We start from the raw sequence: 21,655 nt of genomic DNA on the forward strand, positions 1-21,655 counted from the left end.
AATTCAAAAAGGGAGTTGGGACTTTAAAATGAAGCATTTGGGTAGTGGAGGAAAAGTAAACCATATTTGAAGTGCAATATAAAATGTTTATTGTACAAGTAACAGACAATAAAAGGAGTATTCATTTCATATACAGTAACACATTCATTGTATATAGGTATAGAAGATGTATAAATAACATAGGCATAATATAGATTATGTATACATAGCAGCACCTTATCTAATGTAAATGAAGAAAAAAAAAAAAAAAATAATGATAGGACATAATAGTGTTAGCAACAATATGCATAATAACGACACATGCGCCCACATAATAAATATATATAGTTACATAGTTACATAGTAGGTGAGGTTGAAAAAAGACACAAGTCCATCAAGTCCAACCTATGTGTGTGATTATGTGTCAGTATTACATTACATATCCCTGTATATTGCGGTCATTCAGGTGATTATCTAATAGTTTCTTGAAGCTATCAATGCTCCCCGCTGAGACCACCGCCTGTGGAAGGGAATTCCACATCCTTGCCGCTCTTACAGTAAAGAACCCTCTACGTAGTTTAAGGTTAAACCTCTTTTCCTCTAATTGTAATGAGTGGCCACGAGTCTTATTAAACTCTCTTCTGCGAAAAAGTTTTATCCCTATTGTGGGGTCAGCAGTACAGTATTTGTAAATTGAAATCATATCCCCTCTCAAGCGTCTCTTCTCCAGAGAGAATAAGTTCAGTGCTCGCAACCTTTCCTCATAACTAAGATCCTCCAGACCCTTTATTAGCTTTGTTGCCCTTCTTTGTACTCGCTCCATTTCCAGTACGTCCCTCCTGAGGACTGGTGCCCAGAACTGGACAGCATACTCCAGGTGCGGGCGGACCAGAGTCTTGTAGAGCGGGAGAATTATCGTTTTATCTCTGCAGTTGATCCCCCTTTTAATGCATGCCAATATTCTGTTTGCTTTGTTAGCAGCAGCTTGGCATTGCATGCCGTTGCTGAGCCTATCATCCACTAGGACCCCCAAGTCCTTTTCCATCCTAGATTCCCCCAGAGGTTCTCCCCCCAGTGTATAGATTGCATTCATATTTTTGACACCCAAATGCATTATTTTACATTTTTCTACATTGAACCTCATTTGCCATGTAGTCGCCCACCCCATTAATTTGTTCAGGTCTTTTTGCAAGATTTCCACATCCTGCGGAGAAGTTATTGCCCTGCTTAGCTTAGTATCGTCTGCAAATACAGAGATGGAACTGTTTATCCCATCCTCCAGGTCATTTATGAACAAATTAAATAGGATTGGTCCCAGCACAGAACCCTGGGGGACCCCACTACCCACCCCTGACCATTCTGAGTACTCCCCATTTATCACCACCCTCTGAACACGCCCTTGTAGCCAGTTTTCAATCCATGTACTCACCCTATGGTCCATGCCAACGCACCTTATTTTGTACAGTAAACGTTTATGGGGAACTGTGTCAAATGCTTTTGCAAAATCCAGATACACCACGTCTACGGGCCTTCCTTTATCTAGATGGCAACTCACCTCCTCATAGAAGGTTAATAGATTGGTTTGGCAAGAACGATTCTTCATGAATCCATGCTGATTACTGCTAATGATATCATTCTTATTACTAAAATCTTGTATATAGTCCCTTATCATCCCCTCCAAGAGTTTACATACTATTGATGTTAGGCTAACTGGTCTGTAATTCCCAGGGATGTTTTTTGGGCCCTTTTTAAATATTGGTGCTACATTGGCTTTTCTCCAATCAGCTGGCACCATTCCAGTCAATAGACTGTCTGTAAAAATTAGGAACAACGGTCTGGCAATCACCTGACTGAGTTCCCTAAGTACCCTCGGATGCAAGCCATCTGGTCCCGGTGATTTATTAATGTTAAGTTTCTCAAGTCTAATTTTAATTCCGTCCTCTGTTAACCATGTAGGTGCTTCCTGTGTTGTGTCATGAGGATAAGCACTGCAGTTTTGGTTACTGAAGCCCCCCGATTCACTCGTGAATACTGAGGAGAAGAATAAATTCAATACCTCTGCCATCTCCCCATCCTTTGTAACCAGATGTCCTTCCTCATTCTTTATGGGGCCAATATGGTCTGTCCTCCCTTTTTTACTGTTTACATACTTAAAGAATTTCTTGGGATTTTTTTTGCTCTCCTCCGCTATGTGTCTTTCATGTTCTATCTTAGCCATCCTAATTGCACCCTTACATTTCTTATTGCATTCTTTATAAATTCTGAATGCTGTGGATGATCCCTCAACCTTGTATTTTTTGAAGGCCTTCTCCTTTGCTTTTATATGCATTTTTACATTGGAGTTAAGCCATCCAGGATGTTTGTTCGCTCTTTTAAATTTATTACCCAATGGGATACATTGGCTAATGCCCTTATTTAATATGCTCTTAAAGCAAACCCATCTCTCCTCTGTATTCTTTGTTCCTAATATTTTATCCCAATTTATGCCTTTTAGCAAGGTTTGTAGTTTAGGGAAGTTGGCTCTTTTGAAATTCAGTGTCTTTGTGTTCCCTTCATGTCTCCTATTTGTGTACACATGCGCCCACATAATAAATATGCATTGATAGAGCAGAAAAAATATATTAATATTACGATGGATAAGGGAAGAACAGATGGTACAAATAACTGTGGTTCCATATAAGGTAGCTGGGGCATCAAAAAACACAGGGCTCGACGCGTTTCGTGGGCATCCCCACTCATCAGGAGCCGATGCAAATAAATTTCCTATGGGATGTATATAAAAATATATAGTGAACCACATCGTTCATATAAAAAAAAAAAAAAAAAAAAAAAATAATAATAATAAATGAATGAGCATCAGGTATATATCGTTGTTTATGCCAAGCGCACTCACCCATTCAGGCAGCAAGTGCAAATGCGCAAAGGTGGGCGCACAGTCGGCCACGGATGCAAACTCTCCACGGGAGCCGAGGCGGCATACATAGTAATGCAACATCGGGCAGGATAAAGAAGAAAAAGTATGAGGCAAAGTGTGTTCACAGAAGGGAGTGTGTAATCATGGGAACAACAAACCTGGGAACAAAATAGTAGTATTCTGTTAGATATATATATATATATAAGATATGTAGTAAGTGTTTTGATACATTGAATATTGTGAGCCCAGTGAGTTCCAAAGTTCGTGATAAAATAAATATGTAAGAAATATGCCAAAAGATAGGTGACATGGGAGTGAGTATGGGGATATCCCAAAGTGAAAGTGTGATAGTACCCAGTGCATAAAGGATGGCAAGTGTATGATACTAAGAGATAATGAAAAGGACATGTTCACCAAATGAATAAGTGCATAAACCACGAAAAAAGAAGAAAAAAGCCGTGCGTGAAAAGAGGAGAGAAGGAAAGGGGAAAGAAGGGGAATAACCTACCCGTATGTGGCATAAAGCAGCACTGACAGCCGAACACCAAAGTAGGGCTGGTGTGCAGAGACCCCAGAGAGTGACCGGTCGTATGAGCAGCCAGCTCTAAATGGGGAGATATGTATGCCGCCAACGCCACGTGGGTGACGTAAAGGAGAAGCTGCCGCACCTGAACCGAGTAATCACTCAGCTGTCGGCGCGAGCAGGCTCCTCCCTGGAGACACCGAGTGTGGAGAACACTGAACGTCAGCGCAGTGACGCCAAAGGTGACGTCATGCGCATGGCGTCAGGTACGTGGCGCCGATGCGTGAAGGAGTGTCCGCCCGATCCCCCGATCAAGTGATAGATGGGGAGAAGGGGAGGACCTACTGGCGCATCGCGGCTCCCACGGAGAAGGAAGCCCATAGCCGCCCAAGCGCCCAATCAATGCACATAAAGCATGATTGCTTGCCAGGTGGAGAGTGTGTCTGAGACATCTGTTGGAGAAAAAAGCCCAATAACGGCCTGAAATCAATAACCGAAATGTTGCCAATCAAAAAGTTGAAAAATTAAATTAATAAAATAAATAGTATTATATGTCCATAGCTACAAGATGTATGTATGTATGTAAAAAGGATAGTATCCTATACATGGTAATGCCCTAAAAGTAGGGGCAGTCCTCACACAGGGAAGGCAGGGGAACACTGCCGATCCCATATAACCAACTGCTTCCATCCCGATAACTATAGAAAATATATGGGGGGAAGTTGGGACTTTAAATGAGGTACAGTTAAGTGCCTCCATCCCGGTATTTGGTACAATTCAAAAAGGGAGTTGGGACTTTAAAATGAAGCATTTGGGTAGTGGAGGAAAAGTAAACCATATTTGAAGTGCAATATAAAATGTTTATTGTACAAGTAACAGACAATAAAAGGAGTATTCATTTCATATACAGTAACACATTCATTGTATATAGGTATAGAAGATGTATAAATAACATAGGCATAATATAGATTATGTATACATAGCAGCACCTTATCTAATGTAAATGAAGAAAAAAAAAAAAAAAAATAATGATAGGACATAATAGTGTTAGCAACAATATGCATAATAACGACACATGCGCCCACATAATAAATATGCATTGATAGAGCAGAAAAAATATGTTAATATTACGATGGATAAGGGAAGAACAGATGGTACAAATAACTGTGGTTCCATATAAGGTAGCTGGGGCATCAAAAAACACAGGGCTCGACGCGTTTCGTGGGCATCCCCACTCATCAGGAGCCGATGCAAATAAATTTCCTATGGGATGTATATAAAAATATATAGTGAACCACATCGTTCATATAAAAAAAAAAAAAAAAAAAAATAATAATAAATGAATGAGCATCAGGTATATATCGTTGTTTATGCCAAGCGCACTCACCCATTCAGGCAGCAAGTGCAAATGCGCAAAGGTGGGCGCACAGTCGGCCACGGATGCAAACTCTCCACGGGAGCCGAGGCGGCATACATAGTAATGCAACATCGGGCAGGATAAAGAAGAAAAAGTATGAGGCAAAGTGTGTTCACAGAAGGGAGTGTGTAATCATGGGAACAACAAACCTGGGAACAAAATAGTAGTATTCTGTTAGATATATATATATATATATAAGATATGTAGTAAGTGTTTTGATACATTGAATATTGTGAGCCCAGTGAGTTCCAAAGTTCGTGATAAAATAAATATGTAAGAAATATGCCAAAAGATAGGCGACATGGGAGTGAGTATGGGGATATCCCAAAGTGAAAGTGTGATAGTACCCAGTGCATAAAGGATGGCAAGTGTATGATACTAAGAGATAATGAAAAGGACATGTTCACCAAATGAATAAGTGCATAAACCACGAAAAAAGAAGAAAAAAGCCGTGCGTGAAAAGAGGAGAGAAGGAAAGGGGAAAGAAGGGGAATAACCTACCCGTATGTGGCATAAAGCAGCACTGACAGCCGAACACCAAAGTAGGGCTGGTGTGCAGAGACCCCAGAGAGTGACCGGTCGTATGAGCAGCCAGCTCTAAATGGGGAGATATGTATGCCGCCAACGCCACGTGGGTGACGTAAAGGAGAAGCTGCCGCACCTGAACCGAGTAATCACTCAGCTGTCGGCGCGAGCAGGCTCCTCCCTGGAGACACCGAGTGTGGAGAACACTGAACGTCAGCGCAGTGACGCCAAAGGTGACGTCATGCGCATGGCGTCAGGTACGTGGCGCCGATGCGTGAAGGAGTGTCCGCCCGATCCCCCGATCAAGTGATAGATGGGGAGAAGGGGAGGACCTACTGGCGCATCGCGGCTCCCACGGAGAAGGAAGCCCATAGCCGCCCAAGCGCCCAATCAATGCACATAAAGCATGATTGCTTGCCAGGTGGAGAGTGTGTCTGAGACATCTGTTGGAGAAAAAAGCCCAATAACGGCCTGAAATCAATAACCGAAATGTTGCCAATCAAAAAGTTGAAAAATTAAATTAATAAAATAAATAGTATTATATGTCCATAGCTACAAGATGTATGTATGTATGTAAAAAGGATAGTATCCTATACATGGTAATGCCCTAAAAGTAGGGGCAGTCCTCACACAGGGAAGGCAGGGGAACACTGCCGATCCCATATAACCAACTGCTTCCATCCCGATAACTATAGAAAATATATGGGGGGAAGTTGGGACTTTAAATGAGGTACAGTTAAGTGCCTCCATCCCGGTATTTGGTACAATTCAAAAAGGGAGTTGGGACTTTAAAATGAAGCATTTGGGTAGTGGAGGAAAAGTAAACCATATTTGAAGTGCAATATAAAATGTTTATTGTACAAGTAACAGACAATAAAAGGAGTATTCATTTCATATACAGTAACACATTCATTGTATATAGGTATAGAAGATGTATAAATAACATAGGCATAATATAGATTATGTATACATAGCAGCACCTTATCTAATGTAAATGAAGAAAAAAAAAAAAAAAAATAATGATAGGACATAATAGTGTTAGCAACAATATGCATAATAACGACACATGCGCCCACATAATAAATATGCATTGATAGAGCAGAAAAAATATGTTAATATTACGATGGATAAGGGAAGAACAGATGGTACAAATAACTGTGGTTCCATATAAGGTAGCTGGGGCATCAAAAAACACAGGGCTCGACGCGTTTCGTGGGCATCCCCACTCATCAGGAGCCGATGCAAATAAATTTCCTATGGGATGTATATAAAAATATATAGTGAACCACATCGTTCATATAAAAAAAAAAAAAAAAAAAAATAATAATAAATGAATGAGCATCAGGTATATATCGTTGTTTATGCCAAGCGCACTCACCCATTCAGGCAGCAAGTGCAAATGCGCAAAGGTGGGCGCACAGTCGGCCACGGATGCAAACTCTCCACGGGAGCCGAGGCGGCATACATAGTAATGCAACATCGGGCAGGATAAAGAAGAAAAAGTATGAGGCAAAGTGTGTTCACAGAAGGGAGTGTGTAATCATGGGAACAACAAACCTGGGAACAAAATAGTAGTATTCTGTTAGATATATATATATATATATAAGATATGTAGTAAGTGTTTTGATACATTGAATATTGTGAGCCCAGTGAGTTCCAAAGTTCGTGATAAAATAAATATGTAAGAAATATGCCAAAAGATAGGCGACATGGGAGTGAGTATGGGGATATCCCAAAGTGAAAGTGTGATAGTACCCAGTGCATAAAGGATGGCAAGTGTATGATACTAAGAGATAATGAAAAGGACATGTTCACCAAATGAATAAGTGCATAAACCACGAAAAAAGAAGAAAAAAGCCGTGCGTGAAAAGAGGAGAGAAGGAAAGGGGAAAGAAGGGGAATAACCTACCCGTATGTGGCATAAAGCAGCACTGACAGCCGAACACCAAAGTAGGGCTGGTGTGCAGAGACCCCAGAGAGTGACCGGTCGTATGAGCAGCCAGCTCTAAATGGGGAGATATGTATGCCGCCAACGCCACGTGGGTGACGTAAAGGAGAAGCTGCCGCACCTGAACCGAGTAATCACTCAGCTGTCGGCGCGAGCAGGCTCCTCCCTGGAGACACCGAGTGTGGAGAACACTGAACGTCAGCGCAGTGACGCCAAAGGTGACATCATGCGCATGGCGTCAGGTACGTGGCGCCGATGCGTGAAGGAGTGTCCGCCCGATCCCCCGATCAAGTGATAGATGGGGAGAAGGGGAGGACCTACTGGCGCATCGCGGCTCCCACGGAGAAGGAAGCCCATAGCCGCCCAAGCGCCCAATCAATGCACATAAAGCATGATTGCTTGCCAGGTGGAGAGTGTGTCTGAGACATCTGTTGGAGAAAAAAGCCCAATAACGGCCTGAAATCAATAACCGAAATGTTGCCAATCAAAAAGTTGAAAAATTAAATTAATAAAATAAATAGTATTATATGTCCATAGCTACAAGATGTATGTATGTATGTAAAAAGGATAGTATCCTACACATGGTAATGCCCTAAAAGTAGGGGCAGTCCTCACACAGGGAAGGCAGGGGAACACTGCCGATCCCATATAACCAACTGCTTCCATCCCGATAACTATAGAAAATATATGGGGGGAAGTTGGGACTTTAAATGAGGTACAGTTAAGTGCCTCCATCCCGGTATTTGGTACAATTCAAAAAGGGAGTTGGGACTTTAAAATGAAACATTTGGGTAGTGGAGGAAAAGTAAACCATATTTGAAGTGCAATATAAAATGTTTATTGTACAAGTAACAGACAATAAAAGGAGTATTCATTTCATATACAGTAACACATTCATTGTATATAGGTATAGAAGATGTATAAATAACATAGGCATAATATAGATTATGTATACATAGCAGCACCTTACTTGTACAATAAACATTTTATATTGCACTTCAAATATGGTTTACTTTTCCTCCACTACCCAAATGCTTCATTTTAAAGTCCCAACTCCCTTTTTGAATTGTACTATATATATATACATATACACATTATATGTATATATGTATATATATGTATACACATAAATATGACATGGGGACATGCTTACAGTGTTGGGGGGTCTGAACGAGGCATAAGGAAGTTAAAAATCTTCCTCCTTCCCCCTCAGATCCCCCCAGATTTCCTCTTCACTCCCAGATTCACCACCTCTGAGCTGGTGAACCTGGGAGTGTGAATTCTGACTCAGATCACCAGTGAAGCGGTGAGATCACCGCTTCATAAACTGGCCCTTTCTGTGTCATTCAATGAGGATTCTCCGTGTGTAGAGATAATCGGAGGGAGAACAAGTTTAAACATGTTCTCCCCCGATTATCACTGTTTCATAAACTGTTTATGGACTGTGATCAGTGGTGATCCTCGGGATCACCGCTGATCACTGCTTCATAAACGGACACCTAAGTGTGAAGATTAGTGTTCACGTTTTTTTGGGTGGGAGAGGATTTTTTCTGACGCATAATGCTCATACCTTTTAATGGGGGGTGGGGGGCAGGGGGGGCGTTTGCCATTGTCGTCCTTGGCATTAGATGACCTCTTCCCTGCACTGGACAACTCTACTACTACTAAATTCCTCACCTCAACATAGCCGCCACTCAGGACCCGAAGATCTGCAGTCATAAGATCGTTAGGAAAAATATTTTTAAAAAAGGTTTTGCCACTGCTTATTATTAGAATTATTATGTGTAGCATTAATCAAGAAGAGGGAAGGCAACATGTAAAGCCTACTTAGCAGAGAGCCTTTCCTTCTACTTTAAGGTTTCCTTCAATAGTATAATAGATTATGAACTCTCAAGGAACAGTATTTAATAATATCTCTGGGGTCTTACATCTAAGCTCATGAGCAATGAAGAGGTTAATCACGATAAAAATAGCACAAGATTGTTCACTCTTATTACCTACCAGTACTATGGGATCATTGATTGCATTTAACGCACGGCTGCTCAAGCAGATAACGGAGTCCTTCTCCTGGACAATAGAAAACAATATGAGACACCAAGGTAATTACATGTCACCCCTTCCCCCTCATCTCCGGTCTATTCAATGGTTCAGATAATTCAGAGAAACAAAATAAACTTAACTGACAAAATCTACCAGTATACATAGATATAGAGGTAAATCTGCTGAAAGAAAGTATACTGATCACTAACCGAGCCATCAACGTGGCCTACAACATGGAACACTGGCCTGTGATTTCAGGGAAAGCTGTATTGTACAGAACCTGCCATTGTTGAGCAACCTCTGAAAATGATAGTTGCCTGGCTGTCATGCCCATCCACTGGCTTGAGTACTATCAAGCCACTGAACAAGAAGAATCACTAATATCAGGGGAATCAGAACTCCTCTTCTATGTACTTGTCCTGGGTCAGAAAAAAATGACTCAAGCCATTTTGGACACAGTTCTCCATTATGTTGCCTCTGATACATACTGTACTCATCAGCACCTTAAAGAACCTCTATACAACTATTAAAATGCACATTGTCAAAAAACTATAGCATATCATTTTATCTAGGACAACATTTAAGATGAACTCCTGACAGATATAAATAAGCACCATTTGAAAACACCATTTACTCTAGTTCTGTGTCCAGCCAAATCTTACCAAAATCTGGAGGTCCCCCAGATATCCAGTCTTACGTGAATGAGTAAGGAATACATAATACCTTGGTTAATCATTCACAAATAAAATTGAGTAGCAAATAACAAAACACGCATACACTTTGAAAAAGTAAAAACAGTCCCTTATTAAAAAAGAAAAAAAGTCCCACAATGTAAATCCAATATCAATTGCAATCTCCAGAAATGTAGATTGATCATTAATCTGTGGGACTTTTTTTTTTATTCTTTGTTTTTTCTTTTCTTTTTCTTTATGGAACGCTTCACGAATTTGCGTGTCATCCTTGTGCAGGGGCCATGCTAATCATCTCTGTATCGTTCCAATTTTAGTATATGTTCTGACAAAGCCTGTGAATGAGCAACCAGGGATACTATATACTCCTTATGCCCCGTACACACGGTCGGATTTTCCAACGGAAAATGTGTGATAGGACCTTGTTGTCGGAAATTCCGACCGTGTGTGGGCTCCATCACACATTTTCCATCGGATTTTCCGACACACAAAGTTTGAGAGCAGGCTATAAAATTTTCCGACAACAAAATCCGTTGCCGGAATTTCCGATCGTGTTTATACAAATCCGACGCACAAAGTGCCACGCATGCTCAGAATAAATAAAGAGATGAAAGCTATTGGCTACTGCCCCGTTTATTGTCCCGAGGTACGTGTTTTTTTACGTCACCGCGTTCAGAATGATCGGATTTTCCGACAACTTTGTGTGGCCGTGTGTATGCAAGACAAGTTTGAGCCAACATCCGTCGGAAAAAATTCTAGGATTTTGTTGTCGGAATGTCTGATCAATGTCCGACCGTGTGTACGGGGCATTACTGTGGGTATCTGGGGACCCTATTATTCCAAAGGGGGCTTCCAGATTCTAATAATTTCTCCCCCCACCCCCACAGACCTCCACTTCCACAGGGCCAGGAATGTGGGGAAGAGGCCTTTGTCCCTATCATCATAGGCACAAGGTGCTTTGCCAGGGGTGCCCTGACAAGGTACCCCCCATGTTGAGCAAATGTGCTGCATTATGTTGTAGTGCAGAAGCCTTTTGGCAGAGCAGTGGGGCACCATTTACAGTGGGCTATCAACATAACAATTTAGCCCAGCTGTATCAGTTGGCCAAGAAAGTTAGACAGTGGAAGTCCATAGAGATTAAGCATTTCCTTTACTGCTAAAAATCAGCTTATGGTCATTTATTTGTACTTAGGGTCAGTCCAAGCATAACTCGGAGAAGCTAGAAAGATAAACCACCAGCCAGCATCATATATTGTATATAGGGTATAGTCTGCACACATGCTATGGCCATTATGAGTCGCCACACTCCCTACTGGATTTGTTATTTATTTTATATTATGGAGAATAAAACAGGAGGAGCTGGACCACACAAAGGTAAATGGGGACATCCAAAACTAACAGGTGGACAAGAAAAAAGATCAAGAATTATGACTGCTACAGCTCACTGTTGGAGTATCTAGAACAGGGATTCTCAACCAGGGTTCCTCCAGAGATTGCTTGGTGCTCCTTGAGCAATGAACAGTTTCTGCCTCTTAGATAAGTTTTTACTGACACCGTTTTTTGTTTTTTTTAATCTATAAGGGGGTAATTCCTCCCAATGACCACAAGTGTAATGCTGCATACACACGAGCGGACTTTTCGACCAGACTGGTCCAACGGACTATCCGACGGACTTTCGGCGGACTTCCAACAGACTTTCCCAACGAACGGACTTGTCTACACACGATCACACCAAAGTCCGACGGATTTGTACGTGATGACGTACTACCGGACTAAAATAAGAAAGTTGATAGCCAGTAGCCAATAGCTGCCCTAGCGTCGGTTTTCGTCCGTCGGACTAGCATACAGACGAGCTGACTTTTCGATAGTAACTGGGTCCAGCGGAGTTCCGACGTAAAGATTTGAAACATGTTCCAAATCTGAAGTCCGTCAGATTTTCGACTGAAAAAGTCCGCTGCAGGTCCGATGAAGCCCACACACAGTCGAATTGTCCGCCGTTGGACCAGTCCGGTCGAAAAGTCCGCTTGTGTGTATGCGGCATAAGGAGCATTCTTCCCACTGACCATCACAGTAATCTATCATGAGTTGTAGATATCGTAATTTTTAGCAGGGGTTCCCTGAGACCGGAAAGTTATTTAAGGGGTTTCTTTGTGTTGGAGAGGTTGAGAAAGGCTGGTCTAGAATATAAAAGAAGCAAAGGACAGACTCATCCCATCAGGCAATACCTATAACTAAAATCCATTTTTTTTAGGTGGAACAACCCTTAAATTTAGCTAGAATACGAGCAGCTTTGGGTCCAGATTTCCCTTATCTCAGGAAGTAGCAGCAAGTTTCTTCTGCATATGTAGTAGCTCATGGAAAAGGATGCATATGTATAGTATTAGTGCTCATTACAAAGATTTAATAACACCATCTAATCAGTATGCAGTGCCATTGATCAATGAAGTCTTTGTATGCCTACACCAATGTTTTTGTGAAGAGGATTTTAGCTAAATCAACTAATTTAGTAGAAATACGTTTGGAATTTATACTGTTCCTAGAGTCCTGCATTTTATTACAAATTACTGATGCCAGTGACGAAAATAGTAGAGATGCAGCATGAAGAGTAAGTAAATTGGAACTTTACCCATAACAACTTCATAAAAAATAACGTTCTTTAGCAAGGAACATACATTCCACATTAACCACTTGCCGACCGCCTCACGACGATATACGTCGGCAGAATGGCAAGGGCAGGCAGAATCACATACCTGTACATGATCTGCCTCCCGCGGGCGGGGGGTCCGATCGGACCCCCCCCGGTGCCCGAGGCGGTCGGCTTTGGTCTGGGAGCGATGAGAGGTGAGGGGGAGACCATCCGTTCGTGGTCCCCCCCTCGCGATCGCTCCCAGCCAATGAGACTCTTCCTTTGCTGCTGTATGCTAAACAGCAGCAAAGGAAATGATGTAATCTCTCCTTGGATCGGTATTTTCCGTTCCGGCGCCAAGGAGAGAAGACATCACTGTGAGTGTAAAACACACACTCAGTAGAACATGCCAGACACACATTACACCCCCGATCCCCCCCCGATTGCCCCCCCGATCACCCCCCAATCACCCCTCCCCCCCCCCCCCCGTCACACTGACACCAAGCAGTTTTTTTTTTTACAAAACACTAAACGCATAACTGCAGCGTTCGCAGAGTCAGGCCTGATCCCTGCGATCGCTAACAGGTTTTTTGGTAGCATTTTGGTGAACTGGCAAGCACCAGCCCCAGGCAGCTTCAGGTTAGCGCCAGTACCGCTAACACCCACGCACGCACCGTACACCTCCCTTAGTGGTATAGTATCTGAACGGATCAATATCTGATCCAATCAGATTTATACTAGCGTCCCCAGCAGTTTAGGGTTCCCAAAAACGCAGTGTTAGCGGGATCAGCCCAGATACCTGCTAGCACCTGCGTTTTGCCCCTCCGCCCGGCTCAGCCCAGCCCACCCAAGTGCAGTATCGATCAATCACTGTCACTTACAAAACACTAAACGCATAACTGCAGCATTCGCAGAGTCAGGCCTGATCCCTGCGATCGCTAACAGTTTTTTTGGTAGCATTTTGGTGAACTGGCAAACACTAGCCCCAAGCAGCGTCAGGTTAGCGCCAGTACCGCTAACACCCACGCATGCACCGTACACCTCCCTTAGTGGTATAGTATCTAAACGGATCAATATCTGATCAGATCTATACTAGCATCCCCAGCAGTTTAGGGTTCCCAAAAACGCAGCGTTAGCGGGATCAGCCCAGATACCTGCTAGCACCTGCGTTTTGCCCCTCCTCCCGGCCCAGCCCAGCCCACCCAAGTGCAGTATCGATCGATCACTGTCACTTACAAAACACAAAACGCATAACTGCAGCGTTCGCAGAGTCAGGCCTGATCCCTGCGATCGCTAACAGTTTTTTTGGTAGCATTTTGGTGAACTGGCAAGCACCAGCGGCCTAGTACACCCCGGTCGTAGTCGAACCAGCACTGCAGTAACACTTGGTGACGTGGCGAGTCCCATAAGTGCAGTTCAAGCTGGTGAGGTGGCAAGCACAAGTAGTGTCCCGCTGCCACCAAGAAGACAAACACAGGCCCGTCGTGTCCATAGTGCCCTTCCTGCTGCATTCGTCCAATCCTAATTGGGAACCCACCACTTCTGCAGCACCCGTACTTCCCCCATTCACATCCCCAACCAAATGCAGTCGGCTGCATGAGAGGCATTTTCTTTACGTCCTCCCGAGTACCCCTACCCAACGAACCCCCCCAAAAAAGATGTCGTGTCTGCAGCAAGCGCGGATATAGGCGTGACACCCGCTATTATTGTCCCTCCTGTCCTGACAATCCTGGTCTTTGCATTGGTGAATGATTTGAACGCTACCATACACTAGTTGATTATTAGCATAGGGTATAGCATTGCACAGACTAGGCACACTTTCACAGGGTCTCCCAAGATGCCATCGCATTTTGAGAGACCCGAACCTGTTATAAAAGTTAGTTACAAAAAAATGTGTAAAAAAAAAAATATATATAAAATAAAAAATAATAGTTGTCGTTTCATTGTTCTCTCTCTCTCTATTCTCTCTCTATTGTTCTGCTCTTTTTTACTGTATTCTATTCTGCAATGTTTTATTGTTATTGTTATTATGTTTTATCACGTTTGCTTTTCAGGTATGCAATTTTTTATACTTTACCGTTTACTGTGTTTTATTGTTAACCATTTTTTTGTCTTCAGGTACGCCATTCATGACTTTGAGTGGTTATACCAGAATGATGCCTGCAGGTTTAGGTATCATCTTGGTTTCATTCTTTTCAGCCAGCGGTCGGCTTTCATGTAAAAGCAATCCTAGCGGCTAATTAGCATCTAGACTGCTTTTACAAGCAGTGGGAGGGAATGCCCCCCCCACCGTCTTCCGTGTTTTTCTCTGGCTCTCCTGTCTCAACAGGGAACCTGAGAATGCAGCCGGTGATTCAGCCAGCTGACCATAGAGCTGATCAGAGACCAGAGTGGCTCCAAACATCTCTATGACCTAAGAAACCGGAAGCTATGAGCATTTCATGACTTAGATTTCGCCGGATGTAAACAGCGCCATTGGGAAATTGGGAAAGCATTTTATCACACCGATCTTGGTGTGGTCAGATGCTTTGAGGGCAGAGGAGAGATCTAGGGTCTAATAGACCCCAATTTTTTCAAAAAAGAGTACCTGTCACTACCTATTGCTATCATAGGGGATATTTACATTCCCTGAGATAACAATAAAAATGATTAAAAAAAAAAAAAATGAAAGGAACAGTTTAAAAATAAGATAAAAAAGCAAAAAAATAATAAAGAAAAAAAAAAAGCACCCCTGTCCCCCCTGCTCTCGCGCTAGTTGTCACTAAATGATATATTACTCAAACATGCCATGGGAATATGTGAAATTACACCCCAAAATACATTCTGTTGCTTCTCCTGAGTACGGGGATACCACATGTGTGAGACTTTTCGGGAGCCTAGCCGCGTACGGGACCCCAAAAACCAAGCACCGCCTTCAGGCTTTCTAAGGGCGTAAATTTTTGATTTCACTCTTCACTGCCTATCACAGTTTCGGAGGCCATGGAATGCCCAGGTGGCAAACCCCCCCCCCCCCCCCCAAATGACCATATATTGGAAAGTAGACACCCCAAGCTATTTGCTGAGAGGTATAGTGAGTATTTTGCAGACCTCACTTTTTGTCACAAAGTTCTGAAAATTGAAAAAAGAAAAAAAAAAGATTTTTCTTGTCTTTCTTCATTTTCAAAAACAAATGAGAGCTGCAAAATACTCACCATGCCTCTCAGCAAATAGCTTGGGGTGTCTGTCTACTTTCCAAAATGGGGTCATTTGGGGGGGGGGGGTTGTGCCACCTGGGCATTCCATGGCCTCCGAAACTGTGATAGGCAGTGAAGAGTGAAATCAAAAATTTACACCCTTAGAAATCCTGAAGGCGGTGATTGGTTTTCGGGGCCCCGTACGCGGCTAGGCTCCCAAAAAGTCCCACACATGTGGTATCCCTGTACTCAGGAGAAGCAGCTAAATGTATTTTGGGGTGCAATTCCACATTTGTCCATGGCCTGTGTGAGCAATATATCATTTAGTGACAACTTTTTGTAATTTTTTTTTTTTGTCATTATTCAATCACTTGGGACAAACAAAATAAATATTCAATGGGCTCAACATGCCTCTCAGCAATTTCCTTGGGGTGTCTACTTTCCAAAATGGGGTCATTTGGGGGAGTTTTGTACTGCCCTGCCATTTTAGCACCTCAAGAAATGACATAGGCAGTCATAAACTAAAAGCTGTGTAAAATACAGAAAATGTACCCTAGTTTGTAGACGCTATAACTTTTACGCAAACCAATAAATATACGCGTATTGACATTTTTTTTACCAAAGACATGTGGCTGAATACATTTTGGCCTAAATGTATGACTAAAATTGAGTTTATTGGATTTTTTATAACAAAAAGTAGAAAATATCTTTTTTTTTTCAAAATTTTCGGTCTTTTTCCGTTTATAGCGCAAAAAATAAAACCGGCAGAGGTGATCAAATACCATCAAAAGAAAGCTCTATTTGTGGGAAGAAAAGGACGCAAATTTCGTTTGGGTACAGCATTGCATGACTGCGCAATTAGCAGTTAAAGCGACGCAGTGCCAAATTGTAAAAAGTGCTCTGGTCAGGAAGGGGGTAAATCCTTCCGGGGCTGAAGTGGTTAATAATTATGCTACCAACATTAATGTGTGCTGTAAATTGCCTCCAGCATTGGTTCCCCTAATTCTTCTGGCTGGAGGCTGCCATTTTGCTGAAGCCCACAGCCCCTGAACAGCAGTAAATCTTTAGGCTGTCAGCAAATCGTCCTCTAGTGGCTCTGATTTGTGGCACAGTGCCACAAAAAAAGAAAGCAACTGAGCATGTGCAGATCAGGGTGAGACAGTGTATTACTGGATTTTAAACACTATAGGCACTTATTTTTAATTTTTTACATAGCTACACCTGCAAAAGGGTTCAGCCTGCATTTCTTTATTTTCTGACTAAAGTTCCACTCTAAAGTGGACCTGGCATCAGATTTTAATTTTCTTTTTTCATGCATGTGTAAGTATATCAGTTACAGATATTTATTACTTCTGCACAAAGACCACATTACTACCCCTAATAATGCTTTGCGGGGTCGGGGAGAACACAGTGATTACTGCTAGGGACTATAATAGCATACCTCCCAACTTTTTGAGATGGGAATGAGGGACACCTATCAGCAAAAGTATGCAGGCATAGGACACACCCTTTGACACACACACTTAAAAGAGAATTGTACAAAAAAACAGGATTAATTAAGGTTAAATTCACAAGTGTTTTTTTTTTTTTACCACAACTTTTCCTTTATCTTGGCTTTTGGAATTTACAAATGCAGCAATTTAGAAATCCGATGAAAGGTTTAGTGCTGGAAAACACTTTTTGATAGATAAAAAGTGCATTTTATATACATCTATATAGATCAGACCAAAATGAGGGACACTTGAGGAGGAAAGAGGGACAGAGGGACATTGCTCCAAAACAGGGACAGTCCCTCAAAATCAGGGACAGTTGGGAGGGAGCTATGTAATAGCCACTAGCAATAATCACATGTAAAATCCAACAGGCTAGTTGTACCCAAGTTGATCAATTGATCAACTTGATACATGCAGCCTGCTCATACATGGTTCGAATCTCGGATAGTCCCTGCTGAACCAGCCGAGATTCGAACTGGCTATGGCTTGCTTAACCCATGAAGAGAATGGATGTAAAAGCAGCCAGACTTGACAGATTCAAACATCACATCACTACAAACACAATTGTTTAGGGAGGGGTATGTATCAAGGACCTTTTTTTAACTTCCTCAATTAACATATGAATTGCTACAATCAAATACTGATGAGAATATTTTGTTCTCTGTCATATTTGCTACAATTTGCCTAAATTGCAGCCCATACTGGCACCCTAGGTGCTTTATATTTTATTATTATATGTTATTATACATCCCTCATTAGAACCCATTCAAAGACGCTTGTCTAGTCTTTTCTACATACAACCAGCTTCAAGGTGAAGTGAGATTGCAGGTCAAGATTATCTGGAGCTTCCACTGATTTTACTTTGGGTGATATCAGCTTAACCACCTAAGGATTGGAAGCATTTGCCCCCTTAATGACCAGGCCATTTTCTTCCTCCTCTCGGCAGGGAAACTTATCCCTGCATTGTCTGTCTATTATGTTCTATTTCCTGAATAAAGTATAAAAAAAAGCATAAAAAAGCAACAACAACAACAAAAAAAAAAAACCAACAAAAAAACCCATATAAATTTTAAGGCCCTATTCTAACTTATGCAACCTGTTGTGTAAACATGCGTTACATTAAAGCAGTAGTAAACTTTTTTTTTAACCACTTAAGGACCGGAAGATTTGCCCCCTTTATGACCAGGCCATTTTTTGTGATTCGGCACTGCGTCACTTTAACTGACAATTGCACAGTTATGTAAAGTTGTACCCAAACAAAATTAATGTCCTTTTTTCCCTACAAATAGAGCTTTTTTTTTGGTGGTGTTTGATCAATTATTTTTTGCGCTATAAACAAAAAAAGATCGACAATATCTATATTTTTTACTTATCAAAAAAAAATGTAAAAAAAATAATTTCTTCATTAGTTTAGGCCAATATGTATTCTTGTACATATTTTTGGTTAAAAAAAAATCGCAATAAGCGTATATTGATTGGTTTGCACAAAAGTTATAGCGTCTACAAAATAGGGAATAGATTTATGGCATTTTTATAACTTTTTTTGTACTAGTAATTGCAGCGATCTGCGATTTTTAGTGGGAATGCGACATTACGGCAGACAGATCGGACACTTTTGACACTTTTTTGGGACCATTGACATTTATACAGCGATCAGAGCTAAAAATAGCCACTGATTACTGTATAAATGCATTGTTGACCCCCTATATTAAGAAGCATGACACATGCATGAGGCTTTTATTTTATTTTTTGGTTGAATAATAATGATTTGATTTGGTATATTTTCTATATTTTTGGATGCATAGAATGCAATTTTTGGTTAAGTTCTATTGGCAGATAGCATGTCTAATTTTACTTGTTTTCTTTTTTTAATGCACAATAAAAAAATTGTGGAGATAAATATGCAGGCTATAAATCCCCGATGTTCAACATCAAAAGAGGCACCAGACAGGGCTGCCCTCTTTCCCCGTTACTATTCGCTTTACTCCTAGAACCACTGGCCCAGCTGATCAGGTCGGATCCTGATGTCAAGTGTATAGACCTAGGAGGCCACCACAATAAACTCTGTCTCTTCTCGGATGACATCCTCATATTCCTGACACATCCCCACATCTCTGCCCCCAATCTTTTAGCAATACTAGACAAGTTTGCCCAAATCTCCGGCTTACAGGTCAATCCTCAGAAATCAAATGCACTCCACATCTCCTTATCGCAATCGGATCTCCACCAAGCCAAAACCTCCTTACCATTTACTTGGGTACCTCACAAACTTTCCTACTTAGGGATACAACTTACGGCGTCAATAACCGACCTCTTCTCTGCAAATTACTTGCCCCTACTTAAACACGCTACCACACTAATGTCACAATGGTCTGCCTTACCTTTATCCTGGTTCGGTAGGATCAATGCCACGAAAATGACCATCTTACCGAAATGTCTTTATTTATTTAGAGTCCTCCCCATCCCACTACCGGCCTACTTTCTGCGACTAACGCAGCGCAGAATAATGTCTTACATCTGGGGGCCCACGAAGCCTTGCATCTCAAAAGCTACACTATTTCTCCACAAACTGCATGGGGGCCTAAGCATATCCAATTTCTCCACATATAATGCTGCGCAGCTAGCCCAACTCCCCAAGTACCACACAAGCACCGAAACTCCGTTATGGGTTGCTATTGAATTGGTGGAAAGCGACCCCATTTCGGTAGCGAATATGCTTTGGCTTCAACCTGACGATAGAACGAACATTACAAATCCTGTCACTAAACACTCCCTATCCATATGGGATAGATTTAAAAACACTCACAAACTCCAGTCCCCCCATAATCCTCTCTTGTCCTTTCTCAGAAACCCAGCATTCTATCTAGCGTGGGAATCCCCGGCTGCATTCACCGCATGGTCCAAAGCAAATTTACTTAGACTACACCAACTAACCTCCCGCCGTAGACTCTTGACTTTCCCCACCTTATGTGAGACCTTTGGTCTCCCCAGATCTGAATTTTTCTGATATCTACAAATTAAAAACTTTTACACCCCACATCTTAGGACGGGATCTATGTTAAATCAGCTTACTCAATTTGAGCACATTTGTAAGCGTGACCAACACACCAGAGGTCTAATATCAACCTTATACCAACATCTAACCAACAACTCCGACAATTCACTACCTGCCTACACTACCAAATGGGCCCAAGATCTGGGACGCACTTTCGAAACAGCTGATTGGTCTGCTATATGGCTTACTACCAAATCTTCCTCCATTAACTGCTCAGCGGTAGAAACAAATTTCAGGGTCTTAGCTCGCTGGTACCTTGTGCCTGCCAGAATCGCAAAATACGTTCACACGTATCCCGGAAATTGTTTCCGAGGCTGCGCAACTCCAGACACCCACATGCATATTTGGTGGCAATGCCCAATTGTTCAGGAGTTTTGGAAAAAAATTTTCACAATGGCTTCTAAAGGTCTTGAAACCAATGTCATAATGGACCCGGCTACCGCCCTCTTAAATTTAAAACCAGCAGAGCTCTCCCACAATCAATTCAGACTATTGATCCAACTCACCACTGCGGCCAAACAAACTATTGCTAAGGCATGGAAAACTCAGACATTGGTTGTAGCTTAATTAAAACACAGAATGATTAAGGCCCTTATCTTTGCAAAAATGACCGCTATCGAAACTAATAAAGTCAAGAAATTCAAGAAATTATGGAACCCTTAGATAAAACACTATCTGCCCCCTGACTTTGATGAGTCTTTACTTAAGCCTTGGTAGTACAGTCCATCTATATATGCAAGCCCTGTTTCCTGTTCCTGCATTACTCACTTTTTTACTCTATTTTTTTTTTTTCTTACCGAATTAGCGGATCCCCTGGTTGGGAGCCATCCTGCCGTGCCACGGAACCCCCACCCCCCCTCATTCCTCTCCTCTCTTTTTTTTCCTTTTCTTTGCTTCTACTCTATCAGCACATCAGAGCCTCCCTCAAGGCTAGAGTTGATATCTCTGAGACATCTTACGTTGGACCCCCTGATGTTAAAGTTCAGATCGGGGTGAACCCTCATTCGTGACTGCTCGCGATTTATGCATGACACAAACTTATGTTGACAGTTTGTGTAGTATGGGACCTCTTGTGTCTTATACATCCTTACCCCTGAGGTCTAGCTCCTGCACTTAACCTTACTTTCCTGGGTAAGACCGGAAGAGACCCCTCCTGTCCACAGCATGTTCCCATTAGGGGTGGACAGGTAGAGCGAGACCTCTTTTGCCATTCCCTAGGATCACACGTGTCTGATCTCACGGTTTCCTTTTCCTTCCTATTTCGCACAGAACT

The 21,655-nt window shown here is 42.0% G+C and overlaps 1 pseudogene; it reads right to left on the bottom strand.

The window, feature by feature from the left end:
• Positions 1–10,269: 10,269 nt before the first annotated feature.
• LOC141114692 (U6 spliceosomal RNA) lies at positions 10,270–10,370 on the bottom strand (annotated as a pseudogene).
• Between the last annotated feature and the right edge of the window lie 11,285 nt (positions 10,371–21,655).

This window comes from Aquarana catesbeiana, linkage group LG12 (assembly GCF_042186555.1).
Source record: "Aquarana catesbeiana isolate 2022-GZ linkage group LG12, ASM4218655v1, whole genome shotgun sequence".
Classification (NCBI taxonomy): Eukaryota; Metazoa; Chordata; class Amphibia; order Anura; family Ranidae; genus Aquarana; species Aquarana catesbeiana.